This window comes from Mustela lutreola, chromosome 3 (genome assembly GCF_030435805.1).
Source record: "Mustela lutreola isolate mMusLut2 chromosome 3, mMusLut2.pri, whole genome shotgun sequence".
In the NCBI taxonomy this organism is placed as follows: Eukaryota; Metazoa; Chordata; class Mammalia; order Carnivora; family Mustelidae; genus Mustela; species Mustela lutreola.
The window spans coordinates 190748798-190762423 of record NC_081292.1 but is presented as its reverse complement, the minus strand read 5'-3'; positions in this window follow the sequence as shown (position 1 = coordinate 190762423).

Below are 13626 nucleotides of genomic sequence, written 5' to 3'. Positions count from 1 at the left end.
TTGGGAATTTCAAATGAAATAATATGTAGGGTTGTCCGTGAAAGTACTTGATACTCAGTAAATGCTAAATTTTCTGTTCCATTTTTCATCTTTAAAAATTATGTTTAATGAAATATCACAGGATAATTTTACCAAAAGGACATACTATACATGTTCTTATATATCATGCTTTTCTCCCCTAAACACGTAGTATGAACATCTTTCAATTCAATAAATACAGGTATGCATTATCTTTTTAAATAACTTTAATATATTCCATTTGGTGGATATACTATACCTTACCAAAGTAACACTTAGTCTGTTTGCAGATTTTCACTCTTATATATGATTCTGATTGTCCAAATCTTTGCACACATCTCTAATTATTTTTGTAGCAAAATTTTTATCAGTGAAGTTGAGTCAAAGGGTGTATCTAACTTCAGAGGGGTTTTTTACACATGTAGCCACACTGTCTCCCGTAACTGTGTCCTACTTTTTATTCCCACAACAGAGGAATATTTTACTTCAATTTTTTTAAATCTTTGCCAATGTGGTATACATACACTTGGTTTAATTTAAATACTTTGATAATAAGAAAATAGTGTCTGATCAATTAATTTCAAGTAAACACATTAAAAGCAATCAGTAATTTGATCAGGGGTTTGTGAAGTTGTTCTCTAACAATTTGAAAATAGGTTTAGTGTAACAGTTTAAGTTTTACAAGCCATACCTTCCATCTTCTCAACTCTACTTAGAATATGAAAGCAAACACCAACAACAAGTAAGCAAATGCCTGTGGCTGTGTTCCAATAAAACTTTATTTGTGGACACTGAAATTTGAATTTCATATAATGAAATTCTCATATTTTTATTTGTCTCATATTTTTATTCTTTTTATTTTCATACTTAAAAATATAAAAACTAGGGGCACCTGGGTGGCTCAGTGTGTTAAAGCCTCTGCCTTCGGCTCAGGTCATGATCTCAGGGTCCTGGGTTTGAGCCCCGCATCAGACTCTCTGCTCAGTGGGAAGCCTGCTTCCTCCTCTCTCTCTGCCTTCCACTCTGCCTATTTGTGATCTCTGTCTGTCAAATAAATAAATAAAATCTTAAAAATATATATATATATATATACACACACATGCATGTACGTGTGTGTATGTGTGTGTGTGTGTGTGTGTGTGTATATATATATATATATATATATATATATATATATATATATATAAACTATTATTACCCTACACAGCCAAAGGAGCTGATTTGGCCTAGGCTGTAGTTTGCCCACTCCAATTTGGATAGATGTAATGTGTTTTTATGTGGTTTATGCTTCCTAATTCTCATCTAACAAAGGCATGGGAGGAGACAGCATAACTAGCAGAATCAATGGTTGAAGAGACTGGTGCCCTTTAGCCTGGAGTAAAAAGTTGTATTCTTTCCTGACACAAGACGACTTCAAATCTTGCTGTAGAATTCACTGCTAGTGTGGACTTAACTGATTTATCCTCCCTGCATCTCAGCTTTCCCTAAATTATAGTAAATTTGGAATCCTCCATATGGTGCCCTTCCTTCATGTGAGAGCGGTTAAGTAATGGTCAACATTACTCAGTTGTTCTGGAAAGCTCACATATGATGTGTTGTATTAATATATTGGAGACATGAGTTAAAATGGACCGCCAAGCTGATACTTATTGATAAGCAGTTACTTTGTACTGTCTTCCTTACAATAATTAACCTGACATTCTGGTACACTGAAATAAAAATTCCTTTGCATTTGTCTGGTGGTTTTAGATTTACTGAGCATTTTCAACCTTTTATTTCTTAAAATAATTGTGGGGGGTATACATTCTTGCTACATTTTATAGGGAGAAAACTGATATGAATTAATTTTCCAGGATTATACAGAATATAGCAAGTTAATGAAAGAACTATAAATTGAACACAAGCAAGGCTTCTAACTGTGAGGCCAGGCTTCCCCTCCTCTCCTGGAATCCAGATGGATCCTCTTTTATTTGAAGAAACTAAGCAGTTGCCTTTCCTGCTGCTCTTTTCCTGGAGTTGTCCCTCAAGGCTTCACTCAGATTCAACGTGAGCCTGGGACCCACCCCCGAGGACCGAGTCCCTGCAGTCACCATCATGGTTAGAATGTGTCTTTTTTCCTCCTGACTTTATCACTGATTATTGAACCTCTAAGAACGCTGTGACTCCAAGATAGCCAACCCCTGGCCATGTGATGGAGAGTAGCAGTCCCTAGCTTAGCCAGGACACGAACTCCTCAGCTGCAGTGGAAAGTACTGTACAAGAGTGTGAAGAGGTTCACACTCTTCCCACCCTATTTCCATTTCAGCAAGACTTAATCACAACTTATGTGTTCGTGAGATTTCCTTCCTTATATTATCCTTCTTTATTTAAGCTAGTCTGAGTCAGTCTGTTTCTTTCAACCAAGTAAGCCCAGACTAAGGAATACTGATTGATCCATGAAGCATTTTTTATTTCCCTCCTACAGTAGGTAAAGACTTATGTAGATCTATGGGATTTGGAGGAGATCTGTAAAAATAATCGTGCATATGATTGTAAAAATAATAAAGGGACCTAGCATGTAAGGGTCAAAACAACATTAAAAGTTACATATTGTTATAATATTGGGCATATTTTCAGAATATGATTAAAGTGGGCAAACTGTGTTTTGAGTTCTTTCTCTTGGGAGGTAAAGAACATTAATTACTACTAACCATGAAATTCATTTTGGATGAGGATATTCCATGATCAGATACTGATCAAAGGCTTGGATATAGCCAATAGTAGATTGTGTTTCCTTTTACGACATTTGTTTCTACTTTTCTTAGTGATAAAAGGACTTTCTTTAATCCTATATATATATGACGGTTGGAGTTGTTTACTTCTTGTTTTTCAGTCTTTTGTGTCTTCTTTTCCGTACTCAAATAACAAAAGTTAAATTAATGTCATTATGTGCCTGTAATGTATTCAGCTATCCTCAATGGCCTGAGCTACTTACCTGCTTTTTTTACTGTATACATATTTTGACTTTAGGTGGATTAGAGCATGGGGGTTCTTAATCAAGTTTGTACAGTAGAGTCACCTGAAAAGTTTTACAAAAATATTCAGAAACTTCCAGTTCCCCCAAAGATTCTGATTTAATTGATCAGAGATGGAAGCTAGATATTAATATATTTTAGATTTCTCTTGGTAAGATTCTAATCACTAGGATTGAGAACCATCCATTTCAGGAAACCTACTAACCTCTTTTAGAATCCAATTAGTCACCACTAGGGTTGATAAATGTGTGGTTTATTTCTTAATCAGATAAAGGGCTATGGATTCCAATGCACACTTTGGATCAGGAAACAGAAGAGATGATTCTTGATATGTCTGTGACTGAAAAGAACACTGTGATATGGACTTTGGAAGCCTTGCATGAGCTTGTATCCCTTGATAGGAATGACTGGTCTATCAATCGTTAGTGCTTGCCTTTTTCAAAGAGAAAATTGTGAGCTGTCAGAATTTGCTAGTTTGTTGTTGTTGTTGTTGTTTTGTTTTGTTTGTTTTTATTTGTTTTTTAAGATTTGCTGATAATTTGGGGCACCTGAATGGCTCAGTGGGTTAAAACCTCTGCCTTCAGCTCAGGTCATGATCCCAGGGTCCTGAGATCGAACCCCATATCAGGCTCTCTGCTCAGCAGGGAGCCTGCTTCCTCCTCTCTCTGCCTACTTCTCTGCCTACTTGTGATCTCTCTCTGTCAAATAAATAAATAAAATCTTAAAAAAAAAAAAGAGTCTGCTGATATTTTAAATCAAGTTGCAAATGTTTCTGCAGATTAAATCCCCTCCTCCTCTGGAGAGGAAGCGCAGCCCATGGTTACTCCACTGTGTCCTCTGGAAGCAGACTCTTAGATGCAGTTTGGAGTGCAAGCAATAATCATTATATTCACTGTGGAACAGAGAAAGCTCTCTCTGCTGAAGACCCCAGGGTCTGGAGTGTGTGTTGCTGTCACATGACTGAGTCACAATCACAGCTAGAAGCTGCCACCCTGGGAGAGGACACACACATGAAGGAGCAAAGGAGTGAGGGACAGGGGCGGCACAGCGGCAGGGGATGGAGTGCTACAGCCAGACTTTCTGCCTGGCTATTTCCTAAGGAGCAGGCAAGTCCTGTCTCTTCTCACACCAGTGCTCATCACCACCTACTGCAGGGCACGCTAATTAAGGTATTTCTGAAATTTCAGCCAGGCACACACAAACAAACCTTTCATTAGTAAGAAAATGTCAACAGAATACTTAAGTACAGATCTTGCATGTCTACATTTTAAAAAGATATACTTTCTGAAATCAATCCTTTTAGTTTTTCAAAATTGACCCTGGGCAGAAATGGTTTAGACTCCCGGAAAACACGGATCTCCTCATTCCTTTAGCATGGGGTAATAGTATAAAAGAAGTTTTTTTTTTTTTAATAAATATTTTTTTATACATCAGAAAAAAAATTAAACTGAAGGCTAGTTTTCCAAGGGGCTGTTCAGTGTCTCCACCTTCATAAAATAAAGCTTCCTTCCTTATAGTATAATATAAAGTGGAGACTTGCACCTCTTCATCATCAACATCATCATGACAAGAAGTGTGCATAATAATAAAGCCTGCGAATTAAAAATATATCAAGCTGTCCCTATGTTAAATGAAAATGAACACTCAGTGACTCAGCAAACATGGCTTCTAGTACTGTGAAGCTTTCATACTCTTTAAACAGAAAACATGACTGTTTGTAAAAGTAGACATAAACAAAAATAAGCTTTAAGATATTGACACCTACTAGATGACAATAGGCATCTTCTTTTCATTTTAAGATTTTTTTTTTTTCATTTTAAATCCATAGCAGAAAAAAGGTTTTGTACTCCTGAAACAGAGCTTTCAGATCATTGACGGGAAGCAGAGGGCTGTGCTGTGCCTTCCATTGGTGAAGCCACTGATACTGAAGTCAAAATAGAGATCTGACCTATTCAGGAGTGACCCTTCATGTCTTAAGATTTCAACTAATGGGGGCGCCTGGGTGGCTCAGTGGGTTAAGCCGCTGCCTTCGGCTCAGGTCATGATCCCAGGTCCTGGGATCGAGCCCCGCATCAGGCTCTCTGCTCAGCAGGGAGCCTGCTTCCTCCTCTCTCTCTGCCTGCCTCTCTGCCTGCTTGTGATCTCTCTCTGTCAAATAAATAAATAAAATCTTTAAAAAAAAAAAAAAAAAAAGATTTCAACTAATGAATGCTCAAGCCCTGTCCAGAGTTAGTGTCCACCCTCATTGTCCATATTGTGAGCCATTCCATATCCCTTTACTCTATGCTTCTCGTATGTGTTGACAAACAAGCCCTAACAAGATGCCAAGTGGAAAAGAAAAATGTAAATGTGAATGCTACAGCCATCTTCTCCACATAAATTCAATATTTTTAGGACATCGACTGAGAATTCCCAGAACAGTGGTTTGTCCATCTCTGTCAGTATCACTCTGTGAAGGAACACCATGGATTTGCACCATCAAGACAGAATGGAAAAGAAAACTAAGCTACACAAGAGTTTGTTCAAAAGGCAAAGAGGCTATGTTGTGTCAAAAGAATAAGACTTGTGATAGAGTAGAACAGGCACTGTGACAAGAGCTTACCTATATCGTGGCTATTCTAAAATGTGTCCACAAGTTCTTAAACACTCCTGCCATTAAGAGGTGGGATCTATGCCACTCTTTTCAGTGCTTAAGGAAACCTTGTGATTTTTTAAATCAATAAACCACAGCAGCAGTATTGCTACATGAAGCGAGACCAGAAAAGGCTGTGAAGCTTCCACCTGGTCTCCTTGGGATACTCCCCCTGGTGAACTGAACTATCAAAAGTCCAACCATCCTGAGACTGTCACTCAGGAGAGGCCAGTGGATAGAACGTGGGCTGAGCAACCAGTTGCCAACGAGCTTCAGCTGTCAACGATGTGCACAAGCCCTCCTGGGCATACTGACCGTTCAAGTGTCCATGTAACTACAGTCGGAATCCACAACTAATCGTAACTGCATGAGAGACTCTAAATGAGAGCTACCCTGCTGAGACCTCCCACGTTCCTGACTCACATATCATGAGCACAATAATCGGTTGTTTTATGCCGCTAAGATTTGGACTAATCATTTGTTATGTAACAGTTGTAACCAGAAACTATATTGACTCATTAAATCCTCAGAACAACCTTGCAAAACAGCTACTCTTATTATTCTCATTTTTTTTTTTCCAAATGGAGATACTGACTCCCAGAGATGGTAAGTGGCATTTCCTTTCTTTTTCTTTCTTTCTTTCTTTTTTTAAAAGATCTATTGATTTATTGGGAGGGGGAGGGGCAGAGGAAGAGGGAGACAGACAAAATCTCAGGCAGATTCCCTGCTGAGCACAGAGCCCGAGGTGAGGCTCCTACTCAGGACCCTGAGATCATGACCTGAGCCACAATCAGGACTCTGAGACTTAACTGACTGAGCCACCAGGTGCCCCTGAGATGTTAAGTAGCATTTTCAAGGTTACATGGCTTGTGAGCAGCAATGCTGGTATCTGAACCCAAGTAGTCAGGTTCCAGAGCCCTTGCTCTTAAGGATCTTGAAATGGGGTGTTAATATATCTGAACTTTGTTTGTGCCATTTCACATCCTCTTGGCCTCATCTGTTTCTAGAGCCGATGAACACCGGCTCCAGCTTCAGCCACTTCTGCAGAGAGACTAATACTGTGTGAACTCTTGCCAAGTTCACCTTGCCTGATACTCTTGCTACATGTACTACTAATGTCCCAGGAATCCCTGTTGGTTCTGAGGTACAAGATGCTGTAGGATCCTCTCTGACCTCACATGTGTATGTCCAGGGAGTGTGGAGGGACTAACACCCCACAGAGCAAACCCAACCTCTATATAAATTCTTCTCCCTTCCTTCTACAGACACACTTCTGAGAAGCAGTTATTTTGAGAAGCAGGTTCTCAGAGGACTACTTGCAAATCAAGTAATCTATTGCATTTGATACAAATTAGTAGTCAGTTTTGCAATATACCATCTTTTTAGCTTTGTCTCCTCCACCTTATTTATGTTTAGTTCACTTCTACTTCCTTGGATTGCACTCTCTAAGAAGAAGAAACACACAAGCATGGTTTCAAACCCTGCTTTCTGTGGAGCTCAGGTCAAGGTAATAGCTGAAAATATTTTCACTAAATAATTGTGCCTGTGTATGCATAAAATATATAGTGCTGTTTTGTGTATTTTAAACTTTTGAAATAAATGGTATTATATCATGAGCTCATTCTGGAAGTTATTTTGTTCACTCAACACTACATGAAGCTGTAAGTCATACATATGAAGTGCTATATATTATTTTATATGAGTGTGTCTTAGGTCATTACTCCATTTTCCTGTACACGGATGTGCATAACATGTTTAGAATTCACTGCTAAAATGTTAGTATGATGAGTGATGTTTTTATCCTTTTATGCACATATGTGATAAGTCCTCCGGGGTCTACTTAGGGAATTGTTGGATTGAAGGGTGCACACATTTCAATTTTACTAGATATTGCCAAAGTAGTCTTCAAAAATCATGGAAGTTCTACATATTCTTGAAAACACTTGATATTATCAGACTTTTTTTAAACATAGCTTTTTAGAACAGTTTTAGCTTTACATAAAATTTGAGAGGAAGTTGCAGAGATCTCTCCCATATCTCTCACCCCCACACACATGTCCTCACACCACCCCATAATTAATATCTCCATCAGAGTGCTACATTTGTTACAATTGATGAACTTATACTGAGCTATCATAATCACCTAAAATCTATATTTTACCTATGGTTCACTCTTGTTGTACATTATATAGGTTGGACAAATATACAATAACTTGTATTCATCATTTATAATATAATACTAAATATTTTCACTGCCCTAAAAATCCTCCATTCCCACATATTCATCTGTCACTCCTCCTCAATACCGAGCAGCCACTGATCTTTTTATTGTCTCCATAGTTTGCTTTACTCAGAACATCAAATAGTTGGAATCATATAGAATACTGCCTTTTCAGACTTGCTTCTTCCACCCTGTAATATGCATGTAAGTTTCTTCCATGTCTTTTCATGGCTTCATAACTTGTTTCTTTTTATTGCTGAATAATATTCCTTTGTCCTTTGTAGCACAGTTTGATTATCCATTCAGTTATTAAAAAATATTTTTATTGCTTCCAGACTTAGGAAGTTATGAACAAGGATGCTATTAAGAGGCATGTGCAGACTTTTGTGCAGACATAAATTTGGAAATTTGGGTATGTGTTCACTTGGGTATGCGTTAACACACAAAACTGCTGAATCATATGATAAGAGTATGTTAGTTTTGTAAGAAACTACCAGATTATCTTCCAAAGTAGTTGGACCATTTTGCATTTCCACCCGCAGAAAATGAGAGTTCCTCTAGTTCCACACCCTCATCAGCATTTGGTGTTGACAGTGTTTCAAATTTTGGCCATTCTAAGAGATATATGGTGATAATTCACTATTGTTTTGAGCTTCTGTGATAACATACAAAGTAAGCATCTTTATTAAATTTTTAAAAATTTTTAATTTAGCATAGTTAACATACAGTGTGATACTATGTTCAAATGTACAATATAATGATTCAGCAATTCTATACAATACTCAGTGCTCATCACAGTAAGTGTACTCTTTAATCCCCATCATCTTTCTCACCCATCCTCCCTCCCCGACTCACCTTCCTTCTGGTAGCCATCTGTTTGTTCTCTATTGTTAAAAATCTATTTCTTGGTTTGTGTCTCTCTTTTTGTTCATTTGTTTTGTTTCTTAAATTCTACAGATGAGTGAAATCATATGATATTTGTCTTTCACATAACATTATACACTGTAGATGTATACATTATATATATGTATATATATACATATATATATGTTATAACATTATACACTGTAGCTCCATCATGTTGTTGCAAATGTAAAGATTTCATTCTTTTCTGTGGCTGAATATATTCTATTGTGTGTATATGCCACATCTTTATCTCTTCATCAGTTGATGGACCCTTGGGCTATTTCCATGATTTGGTTATTGTAAATACTGCAATAAATGTAGGAGTGCATGTATCCCTTTGAATTAGTATTTTTGTATTTTGGGGATAAATACCAGCAGTGTAATTACTAGATCATAGAGTAGTTCTAACTTTTTGAGGAAGCACTATGTAGTTTTTAAAGTGGAGCATCTTTTAATATGCTTATTTTCCATCTGTCTATCTTCTTTGGTGAGGTGTCTCTGAAGGTCCTTGGCCAATTTTTTAAAATTATTAATTGGGTTATTTGTTTTCTTATTTCTGAGTTTCAAAAGTTCTTTTTATGTTTTAGACAGTCCTCAGTCGGATATCCCTTTTGCAAATATATTTTCTCAGTCTGTGGCTCATCTTCGTATTGTCCTGACATTGTCATTTACAAAGCAGTTTTTAATTTTAATGAAGTACAGTTTATCCATTGTTTTCTTTCATGTATTGTGCCTCTGGTGTTGTATCTAACAAGTTGTTGCCACACCCATGGTCATCTAGGTTTTCCCTACTATCTTCTAGGAGTTTTATACTTTTGCGTTTTACATTCAGGTCTATGATCCACTTTGGGTTAATTTTTATGAAAGGTATAAGGTCACTGTCTAGACTTTTTTTTTTTCTTGCATGTGCATGTCTAGTTGCCCTAGCACCATTTGCTAAAAAGATTATCTTTGATCCATTTTATTGCCTTTGCTCTTTTGTCAAAGATCAGTGACTATATTTATGTGGGTCTATTTCTAGACTCTCTATTCTTTTCCATTAAACTATTTGTCTATTTTTTCATCAATACCACATTGTCCTGGTTACTGTCCTAGTAAGTCTTAAAATTGGGTAGTGTCAATCCTCTAACTTTGTTCTTCTCCAATATTTTATTGGCTATTCTGGGACTTTTGCCTTTCTGTATACACTTTAGAATCAGTCTGGTAATATCCAAAAAATAACTTGCTGAGATTTTGATCGGGATGGCATTGACTTTATAGATCAAGTTAGGAAGAACTGTTGTCTTGATAATATGGAATCTTCCTGCTCATGAACATGTAGTATCTCCCTATTTAGTTCTTTGATTTCATTCATCAAAGTTCTGTAGTTTTCCTCATACAGATGTTGTACATAAATATTTTTTTAGATTCATACCTAAACATTTCATTTTAGGGGGTGCTAATATAATTTGTGTTATGTTTTTAATTTCTAGTTCCACTTGTTGACTCCTGGTATATAGGAAAGCAATTGACTTTTGTTATATTCACTGTGAATCCTGAAACTTGCTATAATCACATATTAGCTTCAAGAAGATTTTTTTGTCAATACTTTTGGATTTTCTCCATAGATGATCCTGTCATTTGTGAACTGTATCATATGGTTATCCTTCCTTTTCTGCTGATTTAACCTCTACTGTTCTCCTTTTTTGTCTCCCTTCTTAGAAATATTCTTTCACCAAAGAGTGATTAATCCTTTTGTGTACCAGATATAGTATCCTCCAGAAACTTTTAATTTATTATCCCCTCTCTCAAATATCCTCAACATTTTCTTCTTCTGGGACTCTTTAATTCTGGACTATAAATATGTTCACATCTCTCTCTCTTTCTTTCTTTCTTTTTTTTTAATTCTGTGGTACAACCATTTTGGAAGATAATTTGACAGACCTTACAAAGCTAATCATAGTCTTAAAATGCAATCCAGCAATTGTGTTCCTGGGTATTTATACAAAAGAATTAAAAACTTATATCCACACCAAAAGCTGCACATGAAATGTTTAAAGCATCTTTATTCATAATTGCCAAAAATTGAAAGCAACTGAGATGGCCTTCATTAGATGAACAGATAAATAAACTATGGTGCATCTATACAATGAAACATTGATCAGCAATAAGAAATGAACTATCAAACCACAAAAATTAGAAAATAAAGGAAAATTAAAGACATTTTACTAAGTGAAAGATACTAATCTGGAAAGTCTATATATTATATGATTTCAACTATATGACATTCTGGAAAAGGTAAAACTAGAGAGACTGTAAAAAGATTACTGTTTGCCAGGCATCAGGCAGGGAGGATAGGAAGAACATAGAGGATTTTTTTAGGGCATGAAACTATTCTGTGTGATTCATAATGATGAGTGTGTGACATTATTTGGCAAAATATTGTACAAATATTATATAACGGTACAATAGACAAAATGAACTTTATGGATTTAGTTAATATATCAATATTGGCTCACCAGTAATAACAAATGTACCACACAAATGTAAGTTTGTTAATAATACAAAAAACTAGGGGCACCTGGGTGGATCAGTTGGTTAAGTGACTCTTGATTTCGGCACAGGTCATGAACTCAGGGTTGTGAGATCAAGCCCTTCCCTGGGCTTCACACTCAGCAAGGAGTCTGCTTAACATTCTCTGTCTCTCTCTCTAGACCCCTCCCCCAACCCCCTTCTCTTTTTCTCTCTCTAAAATAAATAAATAAAACTTTAAAAAATAACAAATAGAAGGAACTAGACTGGAAGAGAGAGAATAGATGAGAACTATCTGTATTTTTGGTTTAATTTTTCTGTAAACCTAAAACTGCTTTAAGAAATAAAGCTTATTAATAAATTTTAAAACCTGAAGCTTTATATACATCTTTTCACAGCAGCACCTGGATAAGTATTTCATTAATTGCTAGAAGATATATATATAAGCCAGGGATGGGAATCTTGGGCACCATTTTAGAACTCTGCCTAGCCTACTATCCTACTCTATGCTATCAACTCTCAACAACATTCTTTGTGGCAGTAGACAGAACTTGATGTCCGTTAGATTTGTAAATTGGGTTTTTTTTTTCCTCTTTCCATATATTTTCCTGGATTACTTTAATTACTTCCATAGTTTCAATTACTTTTTTTTACAGTGTTAACCACAGAAATTGACCTATCCTACTAGCTAACTCTTCTGAACCTCATACCCATATTCCTAGCTGTCTCTTCGTGATAGCCTCTAACATTTCCAATAAAGATTTAAGGAAAACTCATTAATGCTCCTATAGACAGACCTAAAATAAGGACATAATTCTCCCTATCAACTTTTCTGTCTTCAAATGAGATCATCATTTACTCAGTTGCTCAAATCAGAAAACCTAGAGCTTTGTTTGTTTTTTTATTGAAGTCTTAGTCTAGATTAGGGACTCTCTTAAATATTTTTTTTTACAAGTATTAACATTTAATCTTCACACAACTCTATGGGAAATGTATGATTATTTGGAGACTTTGGCCAGGAACCTTTCCCAGGGTATTATATCTAGGACAAGGTCGTTCTAGGGACAAAACTGTCTAGCTCAAGATCTAAGCTCTTAACCACTGTATATTTTTCTTTCCCTATATCCACTTGGTTATTGAATCTTACTTAATTACACCTCTGCAATATCATTCAAATTTATCTCTTTATTTCTAGTTCTGGTGTCATGGCCTTGGTTCAGCATCTCATGAAATATTTCTCTAAAGTTCAGACTGAGGTTCCCATCTACAATGCTTGTTTATTTAAAATGACCTCTACATCCCAGTCATATCAATTGCTCTTCAATGGAAACAAAGGTGTTTACTGCCCTACTTAAAGTCTTCTTATCCAAACTCTGTAGCTTGCCATACAAAACCTTTCTTCCATCCAATTCCAGCCCATGTTTTCTGCCTTGTCCCTTTGCTTATAAGTGAATCGGTGTCATGTTTCCCATGGTACCCTTTTCTGTACATGTCTATATTCCTTTCAATGCTGTGAGTTCCCTAAGAACAGCCATCTATGCAGCATGGTTCTTGGCATATAAAATGGACTCAATAAATATGTATTGAATAAATTGTATTTAGAAGATGTCTTTCCTTGTTTCAAACTTCCTATTAAAATATTACTTCAAGAAATTAAATGGATATTTTAATTTCGTGACTGAAAATACCAATATATACCACACAATTCTCTATATATGGAGTAAAAGAGTAAATAGTTAATTATACAAGAAATAGTTCTATGTCATGAGATCTGGCCCTGGGGTCTCATTCTCTATTCCATGTGTTATTACATCAATATCTTTGTTCAAAAAAGTGTGTGACTGTGTTTGTTCAGGTAGTTGGGTTCACAGCAATGGGTTTCTATTCCAACTGCTACATCCCCACCTCTACTTGTTCTGAAGCTAGGTGAAACACCTAAGAGCCCAACAGTAACCCATCGATAAATTATACAGACATTTGACGATGACAACTGAAGGAAAATGGCAGATATGGAAGGGATGAACAGGATCGTCCAAGTACATTCATGGACTATAATAAACAGCATTTCCTAAAAGCATGATTCAAATGTTCTTTCTCGAGTTATAATTAACTGATACCCACAATTGGTTAGTTTGTGGATATTCCTGCTTTAGCAAAATAAAGTAAAATTCTTGCGGTTACCATTTTAAAATAAATTCTCACATTAGAAAACTTTCAAGCTTTCTCTGTCTTGCCAAGCTTGCCCTCTTCCTTGTTTACACTTCTAATAATTTTCATGTGCTCCTTCTGCTAAAACCCAAGGGTGGACTCCTGACCTCCTTGCT